General features: G+C 34.4%; 1 protein-coding gene across 3 annotated transcripts in view; it reads right to left on the bottom strand.

Annotated features, from left to right (window-relative positions):
• Nucleotides 1–18,819, bottom strand: part of CNTFR (ciliary neurotrophic factor receptor) — a 1,195,985-nt gene that overhangs the window by 750,206 nt on the left and 426,960 nt on the right. For all 3 annotated transcript variants that reach the window (XM_053700981.1, XM_053700983.1, XM_053700982.1), the window contains exon 3: nt 45–139. The gene's annotated coding sequence lies outside the window, so the exon portion shown is untranslated. The remainder of the gene's footprint in view (nt 1–44; nt 140–18,819) is intronic.

The following is an 18,819-nucleotide window of genomic DNA, read 5'->3' as shown; positions in this document are numbered from 1 at the left end:
ACAATAAACACAAGAACATAATGATGTAGCAGCAATGTACGTACCTTGTGAGCGCAAATCTTCTGTTAGTTCATGAACTGGCTGCTCAAAGGGTCTTCTTCTGGAGAGCACGTTTATATAGAACCACGGTTGCAAATATCTAATGAACGAGAAAAAATAAATATATAATTTAATATTTGATCAGTTAAGAATTTATTCTCAACAATTCCCCCAGAGTCACCATTGCATTATTTGTAGCCCACATCTATAATTTACATCAGAGATCTCAGTCACTTGCCCTAATATATGATTATCCATAGCGTGATCTGGACATGACAATGTGTCACTCTGGCTGACACAAGAAACTATTGAAAGGAGGGCTACTAAAAAAGTACATGGTCTAGACCTTAACATGTATAGCTAATATTAGAAACAGCAGCACCACCACCTTGATTTGTAGCTGGCCAGCCCCAGCTACTGCAGCCCACCGGGAAATCTCCTGATATCCTGGTAGGCAAATCCGGCCTTGATAGTGCTATATAATTTGAAACCAACATTTTATCTGTTTGAACCTCATACTGGAATCATTTTTATTTCAATTATTTGAAATTCTGATTATTTAAAGGGACAGTCTAGTCAAAATTACACTTTCATGATTCAGATAGGGCATGTCATTTTAAACAACTTTCCAATTGACTTTTATCATCAAATTTGCTTTGTTCCCTTGGTGGTATTTTTGAAAAGCTAAACCTAGACAGGCTCAAACTGATTTTCTAAACTGTTGAAAATTGCCTCTTAGTTCAGGGCATTTTGAAAGTTTTTCACAGTTAGACAGTACTAGTTCATGTGTGTCATATAGATAACATTGTGCTAATGCCCGTGGAGTTATTTAGGAGTCTGCGCTGATAGGCTAAACTGCATGTCTGTCAAAAGCACTGAGATGAGGGGAAAGTCTGCAGAGGCTTAGATACAAGGTAACCACAGAGGTAACAAAGTATTAATATAACTGTGTTGGTTATGCAAAACTGGGGAATGGGTAATAAATGGATTATCTATCTTTGTAAACAATAACAATTCTGGTGTAGACTGTCCCTTTAAATAACAAATGATCTTCAGCAACACCTCTGTCCCCTTCTGGGTATCTTATATTTGTAATACATATTTTGACATTATTATAATTTCAGTTGTTGAAATTGTATTTCCGGATATCTTTATGGAGTTCTACATATGTGTATAGATAAATGAATTCCCTGGCACCTTAATTTCATATAGATTTGTATTTTCTCTTCTTTATATAACTCAGTTTGTGATCTAGCTAAGCCACAAGGCATTTACAAAATGCCAAAGGATGAGCTCCGTTGTTTGTATTTTAATATTTATAACTACTTTGAAACTATAATGTTTTTCCGGTTTCTTATTAAACTCATCTATATGTTTAACCAGAAGTCAGTTTGGTCCACGGTTTTGTTTAAATGGGATACAATGGTATATTTTCTAGCATACATTGTTATGTATTTTCATCAAAATATGTTTGGCACAACATAGTAGTAGTTATGGCTATAACCACTTGTTATCCTTTTGCTGAAAGGTTTATCTAGGCAAGCTCAGGAGCAGCAGGGAATCTAGGTTCTAGCTGTTGATTGGTGGCTGCATATATATATATATATATCGATTGTGATTGGCTCACCCATGAGTTCAATTAGAAACCATTAGTGCATTGTTGCTCCTTTAACAAATGATACCAAGAGCATTAAACAAATTAGGTAATAGAAGTAAATTAGAAAGTTGTTTAAAATTGTATTTTCTATCTGAATCATGAAAGAAAAAATTTGGGTTTCATGTCCCTTTAAGGATCACTAAATACAGTAGAATCAAACACTGAAATACACAATAACAGATAATGTAATAGCAATTATTTTGAAATTGAAATAAGCAGTGGAATATTTTCTGGCAATTTTCAAATTTAATCCAATTTTCCCTTCGTCTGCATCATGTGACAGCCATCAGCCAATCACAAAATACACATGCATATATACTATGCACTTTTGCACATGCTCAGTAGGAGCGGGTGCCCCAGAAAGCTTGCATATAAAAAGAATGTGCAGGTGTTAATAATTAAAGTATATTGGAATTTTCTCTTTTAAATTGCATGCTCTACCTGAATCATGAAATTGTAATTTTAACATACGTTTCCCTTTACATCTCTTATAGTATAAATGACTGTACTATTGTTCGCTGAGTCCTCAAACAAATATACATTTTGCCCCCAGTATAAGACCCCAAGGCTTATTGTCCTTTTGTTCAGAATTCTATGTTACCACTAATCATCAGTCTCAGTTCTTCACCACCAAATCCCCTCTCAGAGGTCACCTCTACATAGCCCTCTATAGTTATTACTGTTAATCCCAATGCAAAGCAGTATGTCATTTAAAGGGACATGTCAATTATATTTCAGAGGCAGTTAAAAAGAAAAATAAACTTTCTGATTTACTCTTAATATCAAATGTGTCTTTTTCTCTTGGTCTCCTTTGTTGAAAAAATAGCTGTTTTCCAGGACCATATACTATGGGAGGCTCATGTGTGTGTCTTGAGCACTTCTTTATAATATTGTTACAAAAACTGCTGCAATATAGTGCTACGGGCACATGCAAATTTTGAGCGTACCTCAGTATGGCCTCATGAAAAGGAGATGTGCTTCAACAAAGGATACCTGATGATTTTGATAAAATAAGTCATTTTATGTTTTAATACTGTACACTTTATCTGAATTATGAAAGCGTCATTTTGACTGGATTGTTAACCCTTCTTTGATTTGGCTATGTTCTGATCATGGGTTGGCAAACGTGCAATTGTGGCCACACATGTACAAATTAACTCAATAAATCAATTGCCACAATGTATAAAGGATGTTTTGTGAGCCCAGACTTCCTACTTTCCATCAAATGTTCCCCCAGTTCATAAAGGAAATATTCTATTTGTGTAGAATTATTTTTTTATATATTGTAAGACCATAAGGGATTAAACTGCACATGGAATAAACCACTTTTCCCATTTTACAACCCATTGGTTGCCAAAACCAGCAATGCACCATAGCTCTCTATCAGCCAAGGGGTTAAACTACCCTAAAACATCACATGTTTAGCTGTTGGACTGTTCTTTAAAGAGAAGTTAATAAAGTACTATTTGTGCTCTGTGTTGTGAAAACCTCACTCACGATGGTTACAAACCTCACTACAATAATTATACTTTGGAGCAGTTAAAGTTTTCATCTATACGAAGAAATATCTTCTCTAGGGGCTAATAGAAACTCTATTTAGAAACTTTATGTGGGTTTCTTGCAACGAAGCACATTGTTTTCGTTTTAACTCTGTTTCCACTAGTTTTTTAGTATGTCATCAATATTTGATATGTCTGGAAAACCTGTTTTCCAATCTTAGAGTAATATACGCCAACTCTTGTGAGTATTAAGAGACACTTAAACTGGTTTTCTTCATAATGCTGACTTGGAAGTACTTAAACATATGTCTGTTATGCAGTAGAAATTGTTCCTTTAATTGATTTTAAATACGTTTTTGAGCAGGTCTATGTTTTGCAAGGCTTTGTTTGAGGTTCCTGCTGCACAGTTTACATTCCTGAGATGAGAATATGACCTCTCTGTCACATAAATGATTCTTTTTGTAATCACAGTGAATTCAATTTGATTGCAAACACTTGTGTGTTTCTTTGTATGTTAGAACCGCACATTTCACACACAAATGTGCTGTCAATGCTGATGGTCCCCAACGGAATAGTCAGTTTACTTGTGACAACTGCAGTAATCACAAATAACAGTGTCTTGTACACCAGTGGTTCTCAACTCAAGTGACTTCAAGGCCCGGTAAATTTTGGCCGGACATGTCCAGGGCCTGGTAGTGTGTGTGTGTGTGTGTGTGTGTGTATGTATACATATGTGTGTGTGTGTATGTGTATGTGTGTGTGTGTGTATGTATACATATGTGTGTGTGTGTATGTGTATGTGTGTGTGTATGTATACATATGTGTGTGTGTGTGTGTGTATGTATACATATGTGTGTGTATGTATGTATGTATGTATGTATGTATATATACATATGTGTGTGTGTGTGTGTGTGTATGTATACATATGTGTGTGTGTGTGTGTGTGTGTGTATGTATACATATGTGTGTGTGTGTGTGTGTGTATGTATGTATATATACATATGTGTGTGTGTGTGTATGTATACATATGTGTGTGTGTGTGTGTGTGTGTATGTATACATATGTGTGTGTGTGTGTGTGTGTATGTATGTATGTATATATACATGTGTGTGTATGTGTGTGTATGTATACATATGTATGTGTGTATGTATGTATGTATGTATATATACATATGTGTGTGTGTGTGTGTATGTATACATATGTGTGTGTATGTATGTATGTATGTATATATACATATGTGTGTGTGTGTGTGTATGTATACATATGTGTGTGTGTGTGTGTGTATGTATACATATGTGTGTGTGTGTATGTATGTATGTATATATACATATGTGTGTGTGTGTGTGTGTGTATGTATACATATGTGTGTGTGTGTGTGTGTGTATGTATACATATGTGTGTGTGTGTGTGTATGTATGTATGTATATATACATGTGTGTGTATGTGTGTGTATGTATACATATGTATGTGTGTATGTATGTATGTATGTATATATACATATGTGTGTGTGTGTGTGTATGTATACATATGTGTGAATGTGTGTGTGTGTGTATGTATACATATGTGTGTGTGTGTATGTATGTATGTATATATACATATGTGTGTGTGTGTGTATGTATACATATGTGTGTGTGTATGTATGTATATATACATATGTGTGTGTGTGTGTGTATGTATACATATGTGTGTGTGTGTGTGTGTATGTATGTATGTATATATACATATGTGTGTGTGTATGTATACATATCTATGTGTGTATGTATGTATATATACATATGTGTGTGTGTGTGTATGTATGTATATATACATGTGTGTATGTGTGTGTGTGTATGTATACATATGTGTGTGTGTATGTATGTATGTATATATATATGCATGTGCGTGTGTATGTATGTATATATACATGTGTATGTGTGTGTGTATGTATACATATGTGTGTGTATGTATACATATGTATGTGTGTGTATGTATGTATGTATGTATATATACATATGTGTGTGTGCATGTGTGTATGTATACATATGTATGTGTGTATGTATGTATGTATATATACATGTGTGTGTATGTATACATATGTATGTGTGTATGTATGTATGTATGTATGTATATATACATGTGTGTGTATGTGTGTGTATGTATACATATGTATGTGTGTATGTATGTATGTATATATACATGTGTGTGTATGTGTGTGTATGTATACATATGTATGTGTGTATGTATGTATGTATATATACATGTGTGTGTATGTGTGTGTATGTATACATATGTATGTGTGTATGTATGTATGTATATATACATGTGTGTGTATGTGTATACATACCTAAAGATATTTTTGTCCTTGCTTCACAGTTAAGGTACTAATAATTCACTTAATATGACATCATAGAGTTCACAAAGTTCACAAAATTCACAGGTGTAATAAGTCCCAATGTTCAAGCAGATTATGTAGGATAAACAAATGATAGTTTTCTTGTCTAATCCTTATGTAGTAAATGAATGCCCACTTACTAGATATTATTTGTTCAAATATACAGTATATTGAACTGCTTCTTATAAACTGCATGTTTTGCCGTTTCCTGCACTTCTGATTATTCACCTTGGAATTTTGTACTGTTTATATAACACTACTATGCCTAACTGATACCTCATATTGGATTGAGGTGGAAAAATGTGAGCATATTTTACATATGAAATAAATATATGTTTTAAACTTGTACAACAGTGTTGCACTATCCTTTCCATATTTGTGTTCCCTTATCTATATATCCCACATCACGGTTTACTGGGAGCCGAGTGAATAACCAAGCACACTAAAAGGAAGGAGAAAGAAACCTCTACCATACTAAGGAAGCAGGAAAGCAGTGTTTTCATACCACACTAAAGAGGCAGAGAAGCAACGGTTCCAGATTGCTGAGGGACAACTATACTAAAGACGCTTCCCACTTACCTCATAGGATTGAGGTAACATCTAGTAAGTGGGCATTCATTTACTACATAAGGATTAGACAAGAAAACTATCATTTGTTTATCCTACATAATCTACTTGAACATTGGGACTTATTACACCTGTGAATTTTGTGAACTCTATGATGTCATATTAAGTGAATTACTAGTACCTTAATTGTGAAGCAAGGACAAAAATATCTTTAGGTCCACTATTTGACCTGATTGGTACCCTCATTCAGACGCTGCTGGTACAAATACTTGTACTAGATATATTATACTATATTATATTGCATAGAATTTTTAAAAAAATTCTTTAAGCCTTTCAGCACACCTACTACTCTAGTACCATTATTAATATATTGGTTATTATCCTTTTGAACAGTGCGCCTGAATACCACTCTTCCTACAAATATATATATATATAGACCCCAACGGAATAGCCAATTTACTTGTGACAACTGCGTAATCACAAATAAAAGTGCCTTGTACACTATAGTAGAGTTTGCAAACCACCCCCCTGGGCATTTTAGGAACATTTGTGATTTAGGTTTAAAAGGTGAAGTTCTATTGAGGGTTGGGTATAATTTAGCATCATAAATACCTTTTACACAATTTTGAACAAATAATTTTGTTTAAAAATGTAATTATTTCTCAGTAAAGGTAATCCACTCCAAGTACAGAAAATGTGTAACAAATATAAACACTGCTATAAAATATATACATAACTACACAACTATATCATTATCATTAGAACAATATATTTCACATATGGTTCATCCAAAACAATATTTGTATATCTCAAGCGACACGAGGGGTAAAAGACATTGTAAATGTTTGGTCAGATGATCTGTTTGTGCTACAAATGTGAGTGTGTGTATGTGTGTTCATGTGTCTATGTGTGTGTTAAATGAGTGTGTGCATGTGTGTTCATGTGTCTATGTGTGTGTTAAATGAGTGTGTGCATGTGTCTATGTGTGTCTTAAATGAACAGTAAGTGTGTGCATGTGTGTTCATGTGTCTATGTGTGTGTTGAATGAATAGTGAGTGTGTGCATGTGTGTTCATGTGTCTATGTGTGTGTTAAATGAATAGTGAGTGTGTGCATGTGTGTTCATGTGTCTATGTGTGTGTTAAATGAATAGTGAGTGTGTGCATGTGTGTTCATGTGTCTATGTGTGTGCATGTAGATGTGTTTTTTATGTGTATATTTGTCAAATGAATAGTGTGTGTGTACTTATGTATTAGGGTTATGTATGTGTGTGTTTCAGACTGTTTCCTCTACAAAAAATGTTGTCAGCCAGGTGACTTTATGAATCAACTGAGTGATATTATAAAGTTGTGAAGTGACGGCAGTGTAATAAACTTATTTATTATATCTGTTAGTTATAAATGTTACATATCCAAAGCACAAATGAATTGCATAATTTAACAGAAATTAGTTTGATAATAATCTATACAAAATAATTGGAAAAAATCTAATAGCTAATTTTATTATGTCATTAAACTTACAATGTAATCCCCAATAAAATGTTAAAAGATAAAAAAAGCATTGTGATACATTGTACATTATTTTGCCTGCTTTGATGTAAAATACTTCAGAAATGGTTTCAGAGGTGAAACTGTCATTTAAATTTGCTCCCAAATTTTCATCTAATCCCACAATCTCCTTATCTGTATATTGTCTCAAGGTGGATTACCAGTGTTTGCAACAAAACGATTGCTTTCTATTGCAGCGAGAATACGAGGTCATTTACGCCTGGACATTATTGTAGAAAATAAATCAGTAATATGTGCTTGTACTATAACTTACAGGTGGCAGAATGCCTTAAAGTAATTATGGACTGCGAACCTTTTTATTAGTAAACTGACGAACCGATTTTGGGTTAATAAATTATAATCAATTAAATGAGAAGAATCAGCAGTAAACTACATTAAAGGGACAGTCAACACTAAAATTGTTATTGTTTAAAAAGATAGATAACACTTTTACTACCCATTCCCCAGCTGTGTACAACCAACATTGTTATATGAATATACTTTATAACATTTATACCTCTGAATATCTGCCTGTTTCTAAGCCACTATAGCCTCTTATCACTTGTTTTTTTTTTCATTTGCTTTTCACAACAGGGGAAGCTAGTTCATGTGAGCCATATAGATAACATTGTGCTCACGCCTGAGGAGGTTTAAAGGGACATGATACACTAGATTTTCCTTTGCATAAATGTTTTGTAGATGGTCCATTTATTTAGCCCATCTGGGTGTGTTTTTGTAAAAAAATGTATAGTTTTGCTTATTTTTAAATAACATTGTGCTAATTTTCAGAATGCTAACCAAGCCCCAAAGTTTAAGATGCATACTGATGTATACAGACTTTGGATTGTTTCTGTTTGTATAATGGGTCTTTTCATATGAGGGGGAGGGGGAAGGTTCTGCTCTCTGTCCCTTTCAGTGGGTGTGTCAGGCTAATCTCATCAACAGTGTTAAACTGGGAGCTTCTAAGTAAAATGTTTCATACTGGATTTTTATATCACTATCTGTGCATATTATTATTTTATAGTAGTGTCTATTACATGCAGTTAAATGAAAATTGGTGTATACTGTCCCTTTAAGAGTCAGCACAACACAGCACAAATTGGCTAAAATGCAAGTGAATAAATAATAAATAAAAAGTCATGTGATCAGGGGGCAGTCTGCAGAGGCTTAGATACAAGGTAATAACAGCGGTAAAAAGTGTATTAATATAAGTGTGTTTATGCAAAACTGGGGCATGGGTAATAAAGGGATGATCTATCTTTTACAACAACAAACATTCTGGTGTACTGTCTCTTTAAGAGAAAGGTAGCGTTCCCAAACTATCTTTTTGTTTTACTACTCATGTGTAAAAAACAGCACAACTTTATACCACATAAAAATATACCGAAAATAGACAGAAACAAAGCTGCATTATTCATTGCAAAATTATTCTAAAATATAAAACAATGTCATTGCCTCTTCAATTTATGTCTAATGTCCCTTTAAATGTATTTTCCTGTTTAAATCAAATCTAAAAGGACCTTCATGAAACTGACATAACGAGAAGACAAAGTGACAGAGAAATGTCAGCACGATGGAGATCAGATAGGGCCCTTACTAACTGATACTGATGATTGAGTTCTCACACCAAAATCTTAATATGATAAAGTATCCTGTAAAGAATGTGACACTTTTTTATCACAAGATTCCAGCACATGAGAGAGCTTTTTATTTGTATTTTATTTAATAAAACACAGCCAGCCTGGAATAGCTTCTTGCAGTCTGACACTTAAGACAAAAGCGCTTATCAGGAAATGCGATAAGTGAAAATGATGGCTCCTTGTTATCAGAGGACACCTTTCCCTCCTGCGAGGAGCTGATTTATCACTTTGCAAGTAGTTGTCCCTCTTCCTTTGCCTTCCTTTTAATGACACAAGTCATCAGAGTTATTAATCGAGCAGACGATTCCTGGCTCCTGAGCGGCTTATCACAGAACAGGAGTAGCAGTAGGGACCTGCTGATGAGGATACTGTATGTGCGCTAAGTAAAACACACATCTCACCATCAATCAGTCAAACAGCTCATAAAACTCAACAGCCAACGCAGGACAGCTTAACCCACTGGCTGCTGGACAAAGCTGCTGATTTGGGAACCAAATAGCTGCAACACTCTAATAATAAATGCTTTTATTTATTTATCTGTCTATATTGCCGAACTGTGAGAAAACAAATTTATCAGAGTAAGGTTTCCATAGGTGAACATACAACATTACAGTTATCCTCAGCAATACATATTTGTATACATTTCTGCCTTATGCATCCAACGCTTAGTTTCTAAGCACGATAAAAAAATAAAAATGCTGCAAAAGCAGAATAAATGGGAAAATTAACAAACTATTTCAAAGATAAAATGCTCTTATTTTGACATTTGACTTTTTGCTTAACACTAATAAAGGATTAAACACAGCGTTAATCCCCAGCCCAGGCATGCTGCCAAGTCAGTGCTGAGCAGAACGTGAGAGCAATTGGCGCCAACACGGGTATCCTGCGCCTGATTGGGTCACTGGTCCACTGCCTGGGAGTGTACCTGGTATGCACGATTTAAAGAGACACTTTACCCAAAAAAATTCTTTCAGAATTAAAGTAGAGAATACAATTTTAAACAGCATTTACTTCTATTATCTAATTTGCTTCATTCTTTAGATATCCTTTAATGAAGAAATAGTAATGCACATTGTGAGCCAATCACAGGAGGCATCTGTGTGCAGCTACCAATCAACAGCTACTAAGCATATCTAGATATGCTTTCCAGAAAAGAATATCAAGAGAATAAAGCAAATTAGATAAGAGAAGTAAATTAGAAAGTTGTTTATAATTATATGCTCTTTCTAAATCATGAAAGAAAAAAATTGGGTTTTATGTCCCTTTAATACACCAAGGCACACAACTCTGCACGTGTGCATACATATATAGAAAGGGATTAATTAATGCACTAATTAATTAAAGCCTTCTGGTATAAGTTGCATGAGTGTAACCAGCATTTTGTTGTGCCACATTGCCCTGTGTGTCACGCAGTGTATTTAGTACACATGTAGGGTATGAGACAGATGATGGGCATAATGTAGGATATAAAACAACATGCACGCACTAGGCTGGGTCAGGAAAGGGTCATGCCAGCCTGATGCTCGCCAATTACATTTTAGATAACTAACTGCCTTAATTAGACATCAAAATGTGGACATCACTAGTTCCCCAGACCCACAATTAGCCAAAGATCCTTAGCTGTAAACAAATGCTGCAGACAGACAAGTGCTCCCTCATAATGACAGCATTAGACAGCTGGCCTTGGTTATATTCTGTCCATAAAGCCGGGCAACTACAGCCAGGAGGTCTGATAACCCCAATCAGCCTAAGCGTTCTATGTATATATGTTTGTGTGTGTATAACGGTGTGGTTTGTGTTTGTGTGTACTTCTGCATATATGTGTATGTATTAGTAGTATTATTGACAAATATTTGTATATAGTGACATTTATTTGTGTATAGTAACAATTATTTGTGACATTTATTTGTGTATAGTAACAATTATTTGTGACATTTATTGGTGTATAGTGCCACCAAATTCAGCAGAGGTGATATCTAATTGTGTATACATGTCTGTGTTTATGTGTGTGTAAGTGTATGTATGTGAGTGTGTGTGTAAGTGTATATATGTATGTGTGTGTGTAAGTGTATCTTTGTCTGTATGTGTGTAAGTGTATGTTTGTGTGTGTAAGTGTATGTATGTGTAAGTGTATGTGTGTGTATGTATGTGTGTAATGTGTGTGAATAACAGTATGTATATGTGTGTGTAAGTGTATGTGTGTGTATGTATGTGTAAGTGTATGTATGTGTGTAAGTGTATGTGTGTGTATGTATGTGTGTAATGTGTGTGAATAACAGTATGTGTGTGTAAGTGTATGTGTAAGTGTATGTATGTGTAAGTGTATGTGTAAGTGTATGTATGTGTAAGTGTATGTGTAAGTGTATGTATGTGTGTAAGTGTATGTGTGTGTATGTATGTGTGTAATGTGTGTGAATAACAGTATGTATATGTGTGTGTAAGTGTATGTGTAAGTGTATGTATGTGTAAGTGTATGTGTAAGTGTATGTATGTGTGTAAGTGTATGTGTGTGTATGTATGTGTGTAATGTGTGTGAATAACAGTATGTATATGTGTGTGTAAGTGTATGTGTGTGTAAGTGTATGTGTAAGTGTATGTATGTGTAAGTGTATGTGTAAGTGTATGTATGTGTGTAAGTGTATGTGTGTGTAATGTGTGTGAATAAGAGTATGTATATGTGTGTGTAAGTGTATGTATGTGTAAGTGTATGTGTAAGTGTATGTATGTGTGTAAGTGTATGTGTGTGTAATGTGTGTGAATAAGAGTATGTATATGTGTGTGTAAGTGTGTGTAAGTGTATGTATGTATGTGTAACTGCGATCTACCCGATCAGATATGATCGGAATGATTGACACCCCCTGCTAGTGCATTGCACAAGCATTTTCCCAGAAATGCTTGTGCAATGTTAAATGCCGACAGCGTATGCAGTCGTCATTTAGAGATGCAGGGCGGACATGATTCGCTATAGTGAATATTGTCGGCCCAGGGTATGATAAATCTACCCCTTGGTCTTCAGTATCGATAATCCAGTGAGCACAAATGCTGTTTGGTTCAAGCGCATCCATTTACTTTCAACTTGTAATATGTGCACTAGTTAGCACAGTCTCAATATTGTTTAATGCGTAATCTAGCCCAATATATTTTATAAATTGACATAAAAGCATTGTTTTAAATCTACTAAACTAGCAGGAAAAGTACATGTGTAAAATATTGTCATGTTAATTCAAGGTAAAAATTAGGGATGGGCCAATGTGTTTATATTCAAATTTGAATGTTAGAATGAATGTTATTGTAGAAATTTGATTTACATAATAGAATGTTGAAAAGAACGAATATTCTTAAAAATTCTGTTATCAAATGTTATTTACAGTTTTCGAATGCCACATTCAAATTTGAATATTACATTTATAAAACACAGTATTAGACTAGAAATACTATTTCAAATTTGAATATCACATTCAAATTTGAATATTACATTTAAAAAACACACTTTTAGATTAGAAATGCTATTTCAAATTTGAATGTGACATTCAAATTCAAATGTAGCATTCAAATTTGAATATTACATTTATTAAGCACAGTTGTAGACTAGAAATATTATTTTGAATTTGAATATGACATTTGAATTTGAATGTCACATTCAAATTTGAATATTACATTTAAAAAACACAGTTTTAGATTAGAAATACTATTTCAAATTTGAATGTGGCATTCAAATTCAAATGTAGCATTCGAATTTGAATATTACATTTATTAAGCACAGTTGTAGACTAGAAATACTATTTTGAATTTGAATCTTACATTTGAATTTGAATGTCACATTTGATTTAGAATATTACATTTCGAAATTGAATAAATGCATAGCTAAACATTCTATTATTCGAACGAATATTTTCAAATTTTATTGAAAAATTCAAAAACGAAAATTTGAAAATAGAATGTTAGAATGTTATATAAACATTTTAATTTGATTAGAACGAACGGATTTGTTTTAAATTTCGATTTTTTAGAAACAATCGCCCATCCCTAATAATTCAAGTTAAAAAAGTGGGACTGTTTAGCAATCAAAGCAATAACTATTTAATTATAACTGAATTTTATGGGGAATATATTCTAGTTCCCTGCCTTGGCTGGTTTGCTGCTCACTCGCTGTAACTGACTCACCTGTGCTCAGGTAGGGAACTCCTTAGAATGTAGCAGGTTAGGGACATTTTAGAGTTAAGACCACTGATATAAAGTTTGTCACAAGGAAAGTGACAGGTAAAGTGTTTATCACTGTGAAAATGTGTCACAGACATGTGCCAGATGTAGTGCCACAGTGATATATCACAAGGAGAATATGCCATAATAAATGTGCCAGGTATAGTACCACAGTGATATATCACAAGGAGAATATGCCATAATAAATGTGCCATAATAAATGTGCCTGATATAGTGCCACAGTGATATATCACAAGGAGAATATGCCATAATAAATGTGCCAGGTATAGTTCCACAGTGATATATCACAAGGAGAAAATGCCATAATAAATGTGCCAGGTATAGTTCCACAGTGATATATCACAAGGAGAAAATGCCATAATAAATGTGCCAGGTATAGTGCCACAGTGATATATCACAAGGAGAAAATGCCATAATAAATGTGCCAGATATAGTGCCACAGTGATATATCACAAGGAGAATATGCCATAATAAATGTGCCAGGTATATTGCCACAGTGATATATCACAAGGCAAATATGCCATAATAAATGTGCCAGATATAGTGCCACAGTGATATATCACAAGGAGAATATGCCATAATAAATGTGCCAGATATAGTGCCACAGTGATATATCACAGGGAGAATATGCCATTATAAATGTGCCTGATATAGTGCCACAGTGATATATCACAAGAAGAATATGCCATAATAAATGTGCCTGATATAGTGCCACAGTGATATATCACACAGAGAATATGCCATAATAAATGTGCCAGATATAGTGCCACAGTGATATATCACACAGAGAATATGCCATTATAAATGTGCCTGATATAGTGCCACAGTGATATATCACAAGAAGAATATGCCATAATAAATGTGCCAGGTATAGTGCCACAGTGATATATCACACAGAGAATATGCCATTATAAATGTGCCTGATATAGTGCCACAGTGATATATCACAAGGAGAATATGCCATAATAAATGTGCCAGGTAAAGTGCCACAGTGATATATCACAAGGAGAATATGCCATAATAAATGTGCCAGATATAGTGCCACAGTGATATATCACAAGGAGAATATGCCATAATAAATGTGCCTGATATAGTGCCACAGTGATATATCACAAGAAGAATATGCCATAATAAATGTGCCAGATATAGTGCCACAGTGATATATCACAAGGAGAATATGCCATAATAAATGTGCCAGATATAGTGCCACAGTGATATATCACAAGGAGAATATGCCATAATAAATGTGCCATAATAAATGTGCCAGATATAGTGCCACAGTGATATATCACAAGGAGAATATGCCATAATAAATGTGCCTGATATAGTGCCACAGTGATATATCACACAGAGAATATGCCATAATAAATGTGCCAGATATAGTGTCACAGTGATATATCACAAGGAGAATATGCCATAATAAATGTGCCAGGTATAGTGCCACAGTGATATATCACATGGAGAATATGCCATAATAAATGTGCCTGATATAGTGCCACAGTGATATATCACACAGAGAATATGCCATAATAAATGTGCCTGATATAGTGCCACAGTGATATATCACACAGAGAATATGCCATAATAAATGTGCCAGATATAGTGCCACAGTGATATATCACACAGAGAATATGCCATAATAAATGTGCCAGATATAGTGCCACAGTGATATATCACACAGAGAATATGCCATAATAAATGTGCCAGATATAGTGCCACAGTGATATATCACACAGAGAATATGCCATAATAAATGTGCCTGATATAGTGCCACAGTGATATATCACATGGAGAATATGCCATAATAAATGTGCCAGGTTTTCTATACCCAACAATGTCACAATGAAATGAGCCTGATAAGCTGTGTATGTGATGAGATTAGATTCAGAAATATAGAAAACACAAATATCACCTCACTTATAAATGGGTTTTTTTTACCTTTATGTAAGTGATGTAAAATTTAAGTACTTTATGGGTCAGTGTCTTCTCTATAAGTTGCATTTGGAGTACTTAGTGTAAAGGGGCATTCCAGTCAAAATTTAAATGCACATAGATGAATTACATATTTGAATATAAACATAATTACGATATAAATGTATTGTCAAAAATGCTTCTAGTAAAAGTTATCACTTTTTTAGTGTTAACATTTTTCTCTGCACGTGCATGTGAAGCATAGCTAGATATTCTCAGTGCACCAGCATGTTAAATAATGCAGCTGATCAGATCATCAGTGGGGCTTTTATCATGTCAGCAATTAACATATTGAGTCATTACCAGATGGTACAAGCACCTTAGGCTCTGCTGTCTTTAAAATGCTGGTGCACGGCGCATACTTAAATACACTTTTAAAACAGCTATAGCTTTAATTTGAAGCATTTTTGCTAATACATGTATATTACAAAATTGCTTCTGTTCAATACCAAAATGCATTCATCCAGTTTCCAATTTTGGCTAGAATATCCTTTTAAATCAGGTAATTGTTTTAATTAAAAGGACTTGAAACCCCCAAAAAAATGATTCTGTGGTTCAGGCAGAGCACACAAATTTTAAAAAAGTTTCAAATTTACTTCTGTTATCAAATATGTATCGAAACAACGATATTCTTTATTGAAAAAACACCTAGGGAGGCATCTGGAGCACTACATGACAGGAAATAGTGTTCTTTTAATTTGATAACATTCTTGCAAAACTGCTGTCATATACTGCTCTAGAATTGGGCAGGCTCCTAAGCATACACCACTGTTTTTTAGCAAAAGATAGCAAAAGAACAAAGAAAAATTGATAATTGAAGTAAATTAGAAAGTTAATTAAAAATGAAAGACAAATTTTGGGTTTCATTTCCCTTTAAATTGTCTCATATAGGCCATTACCTTGTTAGGTGTTGCGGCTTCACTATCTGCTAAGTCAACTCAACATCCAAGCCAAAAGTAGACCGAAGATAAGTGAGATAAGATCACATTTTAATTTGTATTCATTTGAAACTGTGACCTTTATCAGTGCAGGGGGCTGCCATATTAAACAGAATCTTAGAGACATTACTACTGAAACAAAATCACATGATATAATCTAACTTTACTAATAATATCTTATAGACTGGATTCAATGGTGCTAAACCACTTCAGGGTACAATAATAATACAATTTGCTCTCAAAAAGCTGAAATGTATTGCTAAGCAGCCATTACTGGCAGCCAAGGGGTTAAAAGAAGGGTTAACATTGTCCCCACCAAGTAGGTCTCTCTCCCAGCCGATACCACGCAGCTCAGATATAAATTTCACAAGTACTGGATTAAATAGCTATCAAAATCCTGCTGATCTGAAATGCACATTCTAAAGTGGATCATTAATATTATCAGACCGTGTAATGAGCGCTGCCTTTCCAGATCTCTGCTCTGTAATTTTCCTATAAGTTCACCTCATGAACATTAAGTGGGGATTTGATTTCCTGCAATTCTAGTGTCTGCCCCTATTTAATGGCCGCAGCAAAGGAGAAATTGGACGAAACAAAAGAAAGTTTAAAAATGATTATTTTAAGTGATATCAAATGATACCCTAAATTACTATGTATAGTAAAAAGCAATGTTATATATAAACCTGGGTATGTCTGGAAAAGCTCAAACTGTAAAAGAAAAATAATAATTCTCCCTTGTGGTAACAAGACCTCCTGCCTTTGTCCTAGGCATCCGACCAGGGATGTTTTTCATTTCAGACATGTATTCAGCTCCGGGCTGTGTAAGGTAAGCGCAGACGGAGAAGGGATCCACACAAAAAAGAAAATTGGGCCAAGTCCTGTGATAGCAATCAGCCAGAAAAAGCTGTGAAATATTTCACCCTTCGCTGAGGAAGGCACCTATATGGTCTGGAAATCTCATGCAAGAAAAATATTTCAGCTTCGGTTTCATGTTGGTCCAATAAAAAGGTGTTAAATGATGCGAAGAATCCAACTTTTTTTTTTTTCGCCTGACCAGCACAGACAAAAGTAAGTGAAGAAATTAAGTGAGTTCATCGTCACACAATGAGCAGAGGTTACTAGTGCAGCTAATAAGGATAGAAAATGAGAATTTACTATTTATAATTTTTGACAAAACATACATTTTGTACATTTATGATGCAAAATTCATCAACATGGCGAGATATATTACAATGACCTTCGCATGGGCCAAACGTGCGGAATGATCTAAGAAAAGCGGCTGAACCTGGAATTCCTGACAAGGATCAAATTTAAATCTATAGAAAGTACTGAAGCTCATTAGAATGAAGATTCTTGCAGGGAAGAATGAATGTAACAGGCAGCACAGAGCCCTGGAATCAACATTTTTTGAAGCACATTCAAATGAAAATTATGCTATTTTCGATTTACAATTTCACAAAAATATATTTTTCCTTCACTTTTATGAGTGTAAAAAGTATTTTAAAAGGAACCCGCTAGCCTACATTCAGCAAGATAAGACCGCAAGACAGATGTAATAAGCTAAAAAGTAAAACTAAGTCATTTTAAAGGGACAGTCTATTCCAGAATTGTTATTGTTTAAAAATATAGATAATCCCTTTATTACCCATTCCCCAATTTTGCATAACCAACACAGTTATATTAATACACTTTTTACCTGTGTGATTACCTTTTATCTAAGCTTCTGCAAACTGCCCCTTATTTCAGTTCTTTTGACAGACTTGAGTTTTAGCCAATCAGTGCCCTCACATAAGTAACTCCACGGACGTGAGCACAATGTTATCTAAATGACACACATGAACTAACACCCTCTAGCTGTGAAAAAAATGCTTTGAGATAAGTGGTGGCCTTTAAGGACTTAGAAATTAGCATATGACTGTTCTTTTAAGGAACATTTTAGAGTATCATGTAAATTTGCCTTTTGCAACAGTTTTTTTAAACTTATTTGCATGTGTACTGTTTATACAAGGTTTTATGTGTAATATTCAGCTTTGTTTCAGATTCAGATTAAATGTAATGCGCTTTTGAAATACGGATTCTACTGAATGCTAACCTGTATGCATGCTCCTTAGTGAGATACAGAACTCACAGTGTAAAATGCGCCTTCAGATCTTTCAATCATCAGGGCCCTAAGTTTTAAAAATGTATTATTAGTGCAGTAAGTACTTATGCACAGCTAATAGATCAATAGCTCACTGGCTGACAAGGAAATTGTGCACAGTCTTATTGTTGTAAAGACACCTGACCTAAAGCGAATATGTCCCAACCATTCCACATGCTGCCCAGTTGTTATGAGTTGGGAAGTATGCCCGCTTCCTGCCTGAAGCCCCT

Source organism: Bombina bombina, chromosome 2 (assembly GCF_027579735.1).
Source record: "Bombina bombina isolate aBomBom1 chromosome 2, aBomBom1.pri, whole genome shotgun sequence".
NCBI lineage: Eukaryota > Metazoa > Chordata > Amphibia > Anura > Bombinatoridae > Bombina > Bombina bombina.
The sequence above is the reverse complement of the archived record's forward strand: the minus strand, read 5'-3'. Positions and strand labels throughout refer to the sequence as shown.